At 35.9% G+C, this 11060-nt stretch overlaps 1 pseudogene; it reads left to right on the forward strand.

Annotated features, from left to right (window-relative positions):
* The first annotated feature begins 1858 nt into the window (after positions 1-1858).
* Positions 1859-6708, forward strand: LOC120164021 (annotated as a pseudogene).
* Positions 6709-11060: the final 4352 nt, after the last annotated feature.

The raw sequence follows: 11060 nt of genomic DNA on the forward strand, positions 1-11060 counted from the left end.
CGATTAATGTTTGGGCACCTAAAATATAACGTTTGAAACTTTAGTCACTTATTTTTAACGAAAAATTCTTTAGGCACTAAAACGTATTTCGAGGCAAAGTTTGGACACTTAATTTTGTATTAAGCCTTTATATAATCATCAATACAGAAAACTAGCTACTTAAGATCGCATAAGGGCCGTACAAAGAAAATGTTAACAAATTTAACCAAATAAACTCGAATAAAAGGTAGATACGAACATATTTGACCACATCGATAAACGAACCACAAAAGGAGATGCAACTATTGAAAGACCACTAACAAATTACAAATCAAAATCGAGCAATGTGAAAATATTATCAACGAACATAAATTGCTTATCCAAATTCAATCCGAGGCACCAAAGCAGGGAATATCAACATGATAACAAATAAGTGTAATCTTGATCAGCCGCAACGATGTCAAATCCAACCTTGAGAAAAATGATAAACGAAAACAATGGTCAAATGACCGAAAGCATTTCATAAAGACAGAGTTATTAAAAAAATAAGAAAACAATAAAGATACACTATAATTAATTAAAGGAAAAACAATGAATATCAACAGTAACGACCATCACCAAGGTTGGTACCGTTACTGATCACAAAGATGAAGGAAAAAAGAAACTAGTGACAGTCAAGAAAAAAGAGAGAAAACTAGGACAAACCCTATATAAAATAGTTGAATCGGTTAAACTGAAACCGATAATAGATCAATTCAATAGATGACATTAGGGTTAAATACACAAATGGTCCCCCGACTATAGAGCAATGCTTTATTAATTTTATTAACTATTAAAAGTTACAAAATGGTCATTCGACTATACAATGTTGCTTTGTTGAGTTCCTCCACTAACAAAATGGTCACCCGACTATTCTTTATGTTCCAAACATATTCTTTTATGTTAAAATTGATGATATTCTTAGCTGAACGTTAACCCTACTGACTATGATATGATAAAATATGATCACAAAATCTCAAACGACATCATATCTCAGTCATCATGTTAACGTCAAACTTAGATAACCGCCAATTTTTTTTAAAGGAAATGGACGAATTTTGAACGCAATGAATAGTCGGGTGATCATTTTTTCACTTTTAATAATCGAACAACATAATATATCAACATTCTATAGATTATTTTATAACTTTTGATAGTCGAGAGACTTAATAAAACACTACCTATATTCGGGAGACCATTATGTACTCTATCCTAAATTAAATATAGTTAACTGGTTCGGCCATAGATCCGATAGATCGGGTTCGATATCGTTAATTGAACCGATCAAACTATCGATTCATTATTCCAATTGGCCAATCTAGTCCGATTCAAACAACAAGTTATTTTAGCTAAAAAAGAAGTTAAAAAGGATATTTGAAAGTTAGTTGTTTGCAGGTAATCCCCGCGTTATTTTAAGCAAATATCCAAATTGGCACGGTCTCTCTTCCTTTCAAAGCCGAAGACCCAATTCAATCTCCATTAATCCTCTTTTGGGTTCTTCGCAATTCCCCCAAAATTTTCATTTCGATGCTCAAAATTCATGTCCAATTTCCCCAACATTTCAACAAACAAAGAGGTACCATTCATTGTCATTCTATGGAAGAAAATTTAATGTATGGATTGATTTGAAGCACACCCTTTTGTTTAATTCAGTGTTTTCTGTCACGTTGGGTGAATTTAACCCGGTTTTTAGCCATGGAAGCATTGATTCTGTCGTATTTTTTGCTTTGCTATTTGGATTTGAAAAACGAGGATTGTGCCTTTTGTGTCTTGAGGCTCTAATTGTTGAAGATGAACTGTATGATTGTTTGTCTTGGGGTTTTGAATGAACATTTTAGTGTGATTATGGAGATTACTCCATGGAGAAAATTTGTGTAGCATCTGTTTTGGTTTTCCCCAATCATGGTTCGAATCAAGTTGTTTTTTTGTCAGAAATAAGTATTCGATGCTGTTGAGTCTCGTGATGATCGAGTGCTATCTAGCATTCGGTTCTTTGAGTTCTTAGTTTGGTGGAGTTGGTTTATGGAAATAAGCATACAATGCTATGGGATTCAAAGGTGTTTGAGACGAAACTACCATTGGATTTCGGGAAACGAAAGAAGATTATATTGATTCGATCCGCACGGACGGTAACCATAACAAGAATTAGGTTTGATCGAAACCATGGCAAGCGGTGCGAGCCTCAAGTCATGCCATGGTAAAGAAATGGTTGATTCGAGTGACAGAGGTTCTACCGATGGGGATACGGATAATATTTGTGTGCAGACGGGTGAGGAGTTTTCGACCGAGTTTTTAAAGCATACCGGTGCTTTAAGAAGAATAGCAGTGACAATGGATGCAGACTATAGTCGATCAAGGCTAGCGGGTTTTAATAACAATCAGAACTGTCACCAGGTTTACAAGGATCTTAAAGGCATTCCAGAATTTAGAAGGAAGGAATCTGAATACGGTTCAAATGTTCCAAATTATGGTTTGGGAACAGGACGTTCGTGTCCGACCGAAGTAGAGAGTTATCATGATCATTTTAGCAGATATAAGTGGCTAATTGGTGGTTCTGATGGACAGAATTTTGTTCAGCATTCAGAAGCAAGTTACATTGATCCATTGTCACCATGGCCAACCGTCTCTCCTCTGTGTGTAGTGGAGTCCTCTCAATTGAGCCACTCGAATAGCGGCGGATTTACGGAAGGCACATTTGTGAGTAAAATGAAATTTCTTTGCAGCTTTGGAGGAAGAATATTACCAAGGCCAAATGATGGGAAACTTAGATATGTAGGTGGAGAGACACGGATCATATCGATTAAGAAAAACCTAACCTATGAAGAACTCGCTAGGAAGACGGCTGCAATTTGCAACCAACCTCATACAATTAAGTACCAGCTCCCTGGTGAGGACCTGGATGCTCTAATATCTGTTTGTTCGGATGAGGATCTTCAACATATGATCGAGGAATATCACGAACTGGAACGGAATGGTGGTTATCAAAGACTGCGGCTATTTCTCGTGTCATTAAATGAACATGAGAGTCCTGGTTCTTTTGAAGGAAGGAATACTCCACGACAGCATGACATTGATTATCAGTATATTTTTGCTGTTAATGGTATGCTGGATGCAAGTGGGCAGAATTTAGCAAGTCAAGCAAACCAGTTCGGAAATGCTTCGGATTATAGTCATAGTTTTCATACAGACTCTCCGACGTCTGCTCATGGTTTCGAGAATAAGGACTATAGTCCAAGTTCACCTAATACTTCAAGAATGTTCTCACATCCAGCTGCTAAATTTTTAACTAATCTTCAGATACCAAGCAGATCGTTTAATTATTCGCCCCCTCTATCTCCAGGTCAAGGTAAGCAAGGAAATCCTAGTAAATCGAACTTGCAGTATGTGGTAGATACATCGTGTTTTGATCATAGCAATGAAGGCATCAATCGGTACGTCATGGAGACTCATCCGGGTGGTAATTCTTACTATATGGATGCCACTAGCTATCATAATAATCATCCTCATATACCTCTTCCATTTATGAACCACCAGAATCATAACCAACATCTACTGGAAAGTATTCTGAGTAACAAATCTCGCGAAAGCATTTTCATAATCGTAGTCCGAGTGGAGATTGTAATCACTTTCGACTGCATCATCAAAATACCTCGACTCCTGACCAAACCACTCTTATGGAAAGGGCACTTTCTGACTCACAGTTACAAGGACATGATGAGAGGTACAATTCCATGTTGAAAGGATCCGCGTCACAGACCGAATGTAATAGTTTAAGAGAAAAATCGCCATCGTTAGCATTGTATAACGACTCTTGCAATCTAGAAATGAACAATCGGAGAAAAATCGAAATTGCATCACGCAATAGCTCCATAACAGATAAGAACTTGCCTAGTGCTTCACCTCGTGCAGAAGATTTAGCTAGCTCTGCAGATTCATTGTTCTCTTTACCGGTCATCGTTGCCCCGAATTCGGCAGATACGAGGGATCACTCCCTGGTCATCAATTAAACACGGGAAAACCTGAATTACATATCAGAAACCTAAGTACCACTAGGGATGGACAATGTGCTATAACCAAAACGGGTAGCGGTCAATCTGTTGCACATGGATCTCCTAAACTACAACCTGTTAGACCTCGCAAATTGGCTAACCAAGAACCAACTAAATCAGGCTCTGTAAGTATAACTCCACTCACCAGGAAGTTCTTTCACTATGATGTTGAATTTTCATAGGAATGATCATCTTGTTTCTGAAACTTTTTTCAGAACTTGACCACAGACAATGCTTCAAGTAGGCAGGCATTTCTCCATGGTGAAGAAGCTGCAAGTCGCCCAACCACAAGTCAGCAGAGGTAATCGGGAGCCTATACTTTTACGAAAGGTCGAAATTCGAAGAAACTTCAAGCGTCCAATCACAGCCTTCACCTAATACATACAATAGCAAGGTGATAGAATCGGCTGTTATCATCGAAGATGTTACTAGTAACACACCAGCTGACGTCCCCTCTTCTTCGGCTGTTGTGCCACATATTCAACATGGGACCAGTGATGAAACGAAATCTACTGAAGGATCAAAGGTAGAGAAGAAGTCTAATCATAAGGTAGCAATTTTACCTCATCTAGATGGTTTCGGATACATGATATTTCACATTAGATTTCAACTACCTCGTCTTTTTTTATAGGAAATGAAGAGTGGTGGAAAAAGTGCAGACGGTACTATTATTGATGCAAAAAAGGTTGAAATCGAAGCTGAAATCCATGGTTTACAGGTCCGATCTACTCGTGCATGTAACTTTGATAAAACCCCAAACTTTGCTCTTTAGCCATTGGTCAAAATGAATCCACTCGATGAATAACTTGGCTACTTGCACAAGTGTTAAACTAATCTGCATTTAAAGTTTCTGCGGTAGATTTCTTTAGTGTCAAATTAACTTGGTTACTTCTATAAGATGAATGATTTTTAACTTTTCTAGTCTACGTTTTTCTTGATTCACTTATTTCGAATGCGTCGAACATTCGAAATAAAGAACTTCAAATGTTATACATACTGATTCATGCATATATGTAGCAGATTATAAAGAATGCTGACATTGAAGAACTTCAGGAGCTAGGATCCGGTACATTCGGAACTGTTTATTATGCAAATGGAGAGGAACAGATGTTGCTGTTAAGAGAATCAAAGAAAGTTGCTTTTCCGGCAGGCCATCGGAGCGAGAGCGGTTGGTGGGTCTTTTATTAGTGTTGTATATTCTGAATTCTTTTTCCATATGCTTGTTGAAAACGTCAATGGCATTGTTTGACATTTAGAACTGTCCCCTGGCATCAAACATCACTCAATTACTTGAAACATATCTTCTATCTATATTGCTCCAATTCATCAATTTTCGTGAAGTACTCATGCAAACACCCGTATCCGATGCACTTGTGGACACGTATCGGTAAAAGTTTCTGTTTTTCAGTATTCCTAACTGGAAAATTTTTACAGACAAATGAATTTTGGAGGAAGCACAAATTCTATCAAAACTTCATCATCCAAATGTAGTCTCATTCTATGGGGTTGTCACAGATGGACCTGAAGGAACTATGGCAACTGTTACCGAATATATGGTGAATGGATCATTGAGGAATGCCCTACTAAAGAAAGATAGGTGGGCAAGTCATTACATTTTTGTTTTAATTTCTTGTCTAAATAGGTTTATGGACTTCAAAGCTCGTTTCTGCAGGGCACTTGATCGTTGTCGGAAGGTTATTCTTGCACTGGATGCAGCTTTCGGCATGGAATACTTGCATTCCAAAAACATTGTTCATTTCGATTTGAAGTGCGACAATCTGCTCATCAACTTGAAGGATCCTCAAAGACCCATTTGCAAGGTAATGAGTAGCACGTTTGGTCGAAAGATCGATCAAAGACGAGAATTAACCTGATGATGTGCAGGTTGCAGATTTGGGTTGTCAAGAATCAAGCGGAACACTCTCGTATCTGGTGGAGTGCGTGGAACGCTGCCATGGATGGCACCAGAGTTGTTGAACGGCAGTAGTACCCGGGTTTCAGAGAAGGTCTGTAACTTAAAACCGTGCACTTATATAACGCTAATCGAGGAATGAATGACTTGTTCAAGGGAATCATTATGTGCTTGTTCATTGCTACTGCAGGTTGATGTTTTCTCATTTGGTGTTGCAATTTGGGAGATCCTGACTGGAGAAGAGCCATATGCAAGCATGCATTGTGGTGAATTATTGGTACATTTCTGATAACTTCATATCAATACTTTAGGCTAAATACTTCAACATCTCAAACCCGGGGCTCACTCCGATTTAGTTCGTATAGTCACTCCGTTCCTAGAACTTAGCCGACTCGGTTCTTCAACCGTCGTTATGAAAAGCCGAAAAGTGTTTACACCTTAGTGATTCAGATGAAAAGTGTTGAATTCATTTGTTTTACTCCATTTTCACATGCTGGTATCATGCTACATTTGCAAATGATGTTGTCTGAATTATGTGAATGAAGGCGGAATGTAAACAACACACTGAGACCTCCTATACCGGAACGATGCGATCCGGAATGGAGAAAGTTAATGGAAGAATGTTGGTTGTTTGAGCCATCGAGCAGGCCATCGTTTACAGAGATAATAAACCGGCTGCGCTCCATGTCCGTGGCATTGCAGCCGAAACGGCGCACTCCGGTTAGATAAACATTAAAAGAAATCTCCATTGTAAGTAATACATTCATACATACATACGGAGAGAAAGAGAGAATATATTCATGGACTAGAAGAAAACTTTACAAAACTCTCATTACCATTTTGAAGTCAATTTGTAAAATTTATATTTATTAGGGTAAACTTTATAAATGGTCTTGAACTTTTAGTGTGCTTGCATTTTGATCACTGAACTTCAAAACTTACATTACAATCCCTTAACATTTAATTCATTTTGATTACGATTACTGTCGTCATTTGTGTTAATAAAAATTGGTGAGACACATTAAAATACTCCTCCAAAAATGTCCCTTAGTTTTCAGATAGAAATTGACAATTGTCCCTCTTCTTTTCGTCGTTGTTTCTTCAATCTTTCTGTGATTTTCCGTTCGAAAATATCATTGAACTCTTCCTTCTTATTATTATTTCGGTTCAAACTCGTCGGAAAACCTTCTAATTTTATCAAATCGTAATCAAAACTAAAAATTAAAATTTTTTGATCCATAACTGTCAACTGCTTTATTAGCTTGAAATTGAATTGTGCTAATCTTCTAGCTAAATAGAACATTCCTGGTTCCTACCATTGGCATTGACTGACAACTACTTCGTTTCGATATGATGGCTCGAGTTTTGGTTGGACTGGTTGTGGCTCGTGATTGTGGTGTTTGAGACTTGCATGAAATGAAGGTGATGAATAGCTCGACAATCTAGGGAAGACAATGCAACTCTTAATTATGATGGGTGTTTTGTTTAGTGGTGATGACAATCGAAAGAACACTAGACGATGACAACACAAGAGAAAGGAAGTCGACAGTAACTAATTTGGAAGAAAACTTTAGGATTGTTTTGGAAAAATAATTTAACATATCATGTCACTCTTTATCAACGGCCGTTGATGACATTAATCGTGACGAAAACGTATTAAAAAAATCAAGGATTGTATTGCAAGTGTTAAAAGTTCAATGACCAAAATGCATTTGCCATAAAAGTTTAGGGGCTGTTATGTTTTACTCTATTTATTATAACCAGCTAGATTACAAATGATGATATTAATTCATATATGCCATTTGTAAGTGTGGCTGTGAATTAGAAAATTGTATTGAACAGATAATCCGATCTTTTATTTTCATACATATCTCCCTAAAAGATATAAGTCTTTTAGACGATTTGAAATTAGATTATCAAACACATTTTTTATTCGTATTCGTTTATTTATTAAATGAACATAAAAATTTTATTCACACTAATTTATTTAATTTAATAATAAATATAAATATACAAATAGTCCACGAACAATCCGTCAAACTTCTTTTTCGTTTAACTGCTAAGTGATCGTGGTTTTAGCTCAAGGTGCAACAGATCAGATCTATTTCAGATTTAATTTGAGTTTATAATAGATCGAGTTAAGTTAGTTATCGGAATGGATTAATATTGTATTGGTCGATTTTCATTTAGGTTTAATATAAAAATAAGTGTCTAAATTATTCTCAAAATTAAATTTTGGTGCTTAAAGAATTTTTTGTTAAAAATATGTGTCTATGTTTTTTCCATTACACTTTTAGGTGTTTGTCGTTAAAAAACCATTAAGTGACACGTGTCATGTTCAAATTATTTTTAGAAAATATTTTAAATAATATTTTGTTTTTATTTTTTAAGAATAAAAAATATAAATATGACACGTGTTACTCAATGATTTTTTAATATGCACCTAAAAGTGTAATGGATAATATATTATATACCTATTTTTAACAAAAAAAAAATTCTTTAGACACCAAAACTTAATTTTAAGTATAATTTATACATTTATTTTATTTTAAGCGTTTCATTTATATGTTACTAATAGAATTTGTTGGATCATCGTTCCGGTTCGATTCTGACAACACTTGTATCATAGAAAATGAATGATATTTATATTCTAAAAAATAATGTTTAAATCTAGGTTTAAATATAAAACAAGCGTTTAAACTATAGCGCTTTTCATGAATAGGTGTCTAAATTATTTTGTGAATGATCCTGGTGTCTAACGTTACAAACGTTATTACTTTAGGTTCTCATATCGTCAATGGCGTTAATTTCTTTCGTTAAGTGACACATGTCACAATCTGATAATTTTAAAATTATATCTAAAAACACATAAATTTTGAAATAATCTCAAAACTTTAAAACTTCATTTCAACCTCTAAACCCATACCGCCCACCATCATTTGTCTTCGACGAAGCTCCATCTAACCTCACCTCCCCTGACGACCAAAATTCCTATGAAATCGTGACTGATCAACGATAAATCGGCTTTTTATACCCTACAAATTCTAGGATGAAAACTGCAACCTCACACGATTCCGACGGCCAATCAGCGACAACTACAACAAATAGACTAAGAGGGTGACAATGACTACATCAGCTGTGGCGGGTTAGGGTTAGGATTTTAGGATTTTAGGCTTCTTTTTTATATTTTAAGAGAAATTAGGGTTTTCTGTAAATATAATAATATTTTTAATATTTTATAAAAATAAATTTCAAAATTATCAGATTATGACACATGTCACTTAATGGAGAAATTAACGTCGTTGATGGTCCAGGAGCCTAAAACAGTAACTTTATAACGTTAGACGTTTAGACACCTATTACTGAAAAACGCTATAGTTTAAACACTTATTTTATATTAAGGCTTAAATTTACAAGAACTAAGAACCTAACGTCAAAGTTACAGTATCATTAATTAGAATTAAACCAGACGTTGAAGAGGAAGCAGCAGTTGAAGGTTCATCCATGTCATCTTCTTCATCAGAGTCTTCATCAACACGTTATTCAACAGCATCCTCTTCCGGCGATCTGATCCTTTCCAGTTCATGTGCAACTTCCGGCTATACACATCCTAAGAGTTAACCACATTTCTATGGTTAATCTCTGATAAAATCTTCACCTCATTCATGAACTGTTCAGGCTTCAGTTCATCTAATACCTGTTCTTCAACAAATTTAGGCTTTTAATTGCCACAATGCTTCCATCACTTAACATTCCTTCATAAACTGTTCCCTGACAACCTCGACCGGAGGGTCGGTCGGTTCTCGTTGTAGTAATCGGTCGCCTTTTCCAACTCGGTCACTAGGGATGGCAAACGGGTACATTTTCGTGGATTTCGCACCGCACCCGCTCCAATTGGGGCGGGGGGATGGGTAATTTTAGCGGGTAGTGGGCGAGTGTGGATTTAGAAAGTGATACCCGTCGCGGGTAGTGGACGGGTAATGGGTTTGAGTCATTACCCGCCCCGCATCCGTCCGCCCCGCATCCGCCCATCTAGCTAAATATCCATTAAATTTTGGACCATTATGAATTTAGGTATAATTTTAGAGACTAATTTATAAATTGTAATATTGTATAAGATATAACATGTAATTTAACCAAATTGTTATTGGGAATATTGTTTGTGCCACAAGAAGTATTTGATATTATGAGTTGATTGTACCTGTCAAAACTTATTCTGGAATTGTGAATTGTGAATTAGCAAGATATCATATGTTTGGTGTAGATAAACTATTCTAGAATTTATCTGTCAAACTTCGTTGAGTATGAATCATTATATACACTCAAAGCTGAAAGATTTCCAGAGGGTCTCAAGCATAGCACGAATGTATTTATTGACCGCACCTGTGAACGTGATGAAGATATTAATAATTTCATCAAATTTATGACTCTGGTTGAAATGACTGTAAATATAAATTCTCTTTACATATCATTGCTTTTCATAAATGTCAAAACCCGAAACCTCTTCCGTAAAAAAAAGTTTGTTTTCCGGCGGATCTAGACGGGTACGTCGTCGCTAGTGGGTAGTGGATGTGGGGATGGATTTGAGAATGTACCCGCGTGGGCGGGTGTGGATTTAAAAATTTTTACCCATCATGGGTGGTGGACGGGTGGTGGATTGAAAAATATTAGGGGGTATGGGGATGGGGGAGGGGGTATCCGCACCCGACCCGCCCGTTGCCATCCCTATCGGTCACTGCAGTTGTCACAGATGTGATTTTTTTAAATTTCGCACAATTTATCTTAAATATATAATTATAATTATAATTATAAAGATTCATTTTAATGATTTTTAGAATGTTTCTAATATATATATATATATATATATAATATAATATAACCAAAGAAATAATACTATCAACATATGAAAAATTTAAAGATATTAAATAGATAAAGATAAAATTTGTTTTAACTATTAGACAAGAGATTCTTTATAGATTTAATCAAAGAGTTTCATTCACCGAAAAACTAAAGAATCTCAATGTAACAATTAAAGGGGAAAACATATTTTAAACTAATTAAATAAAAACTAAAGTATATAT

The sequence above is a fragment of the Hibiscus syriacus genome, unplaced genomic scaffold, assembly GCF_006381635.1.
Source record: "Hibiscus syriacus cultivar Baekdansim isolate YM2019G1 unplaced genomic scaffold, ASM638163v2 tig00111504_pilon, whole genome shotgun sequence".
In the NCBI taxonomy this organism is placed as follows: domain Eukaryota; kingdom Viridiplantae; phylum Streptophyta; class Magnoliopsida; order Malvales; family Malvaceae; genus Hibiscus; species Hibiscus syriacus.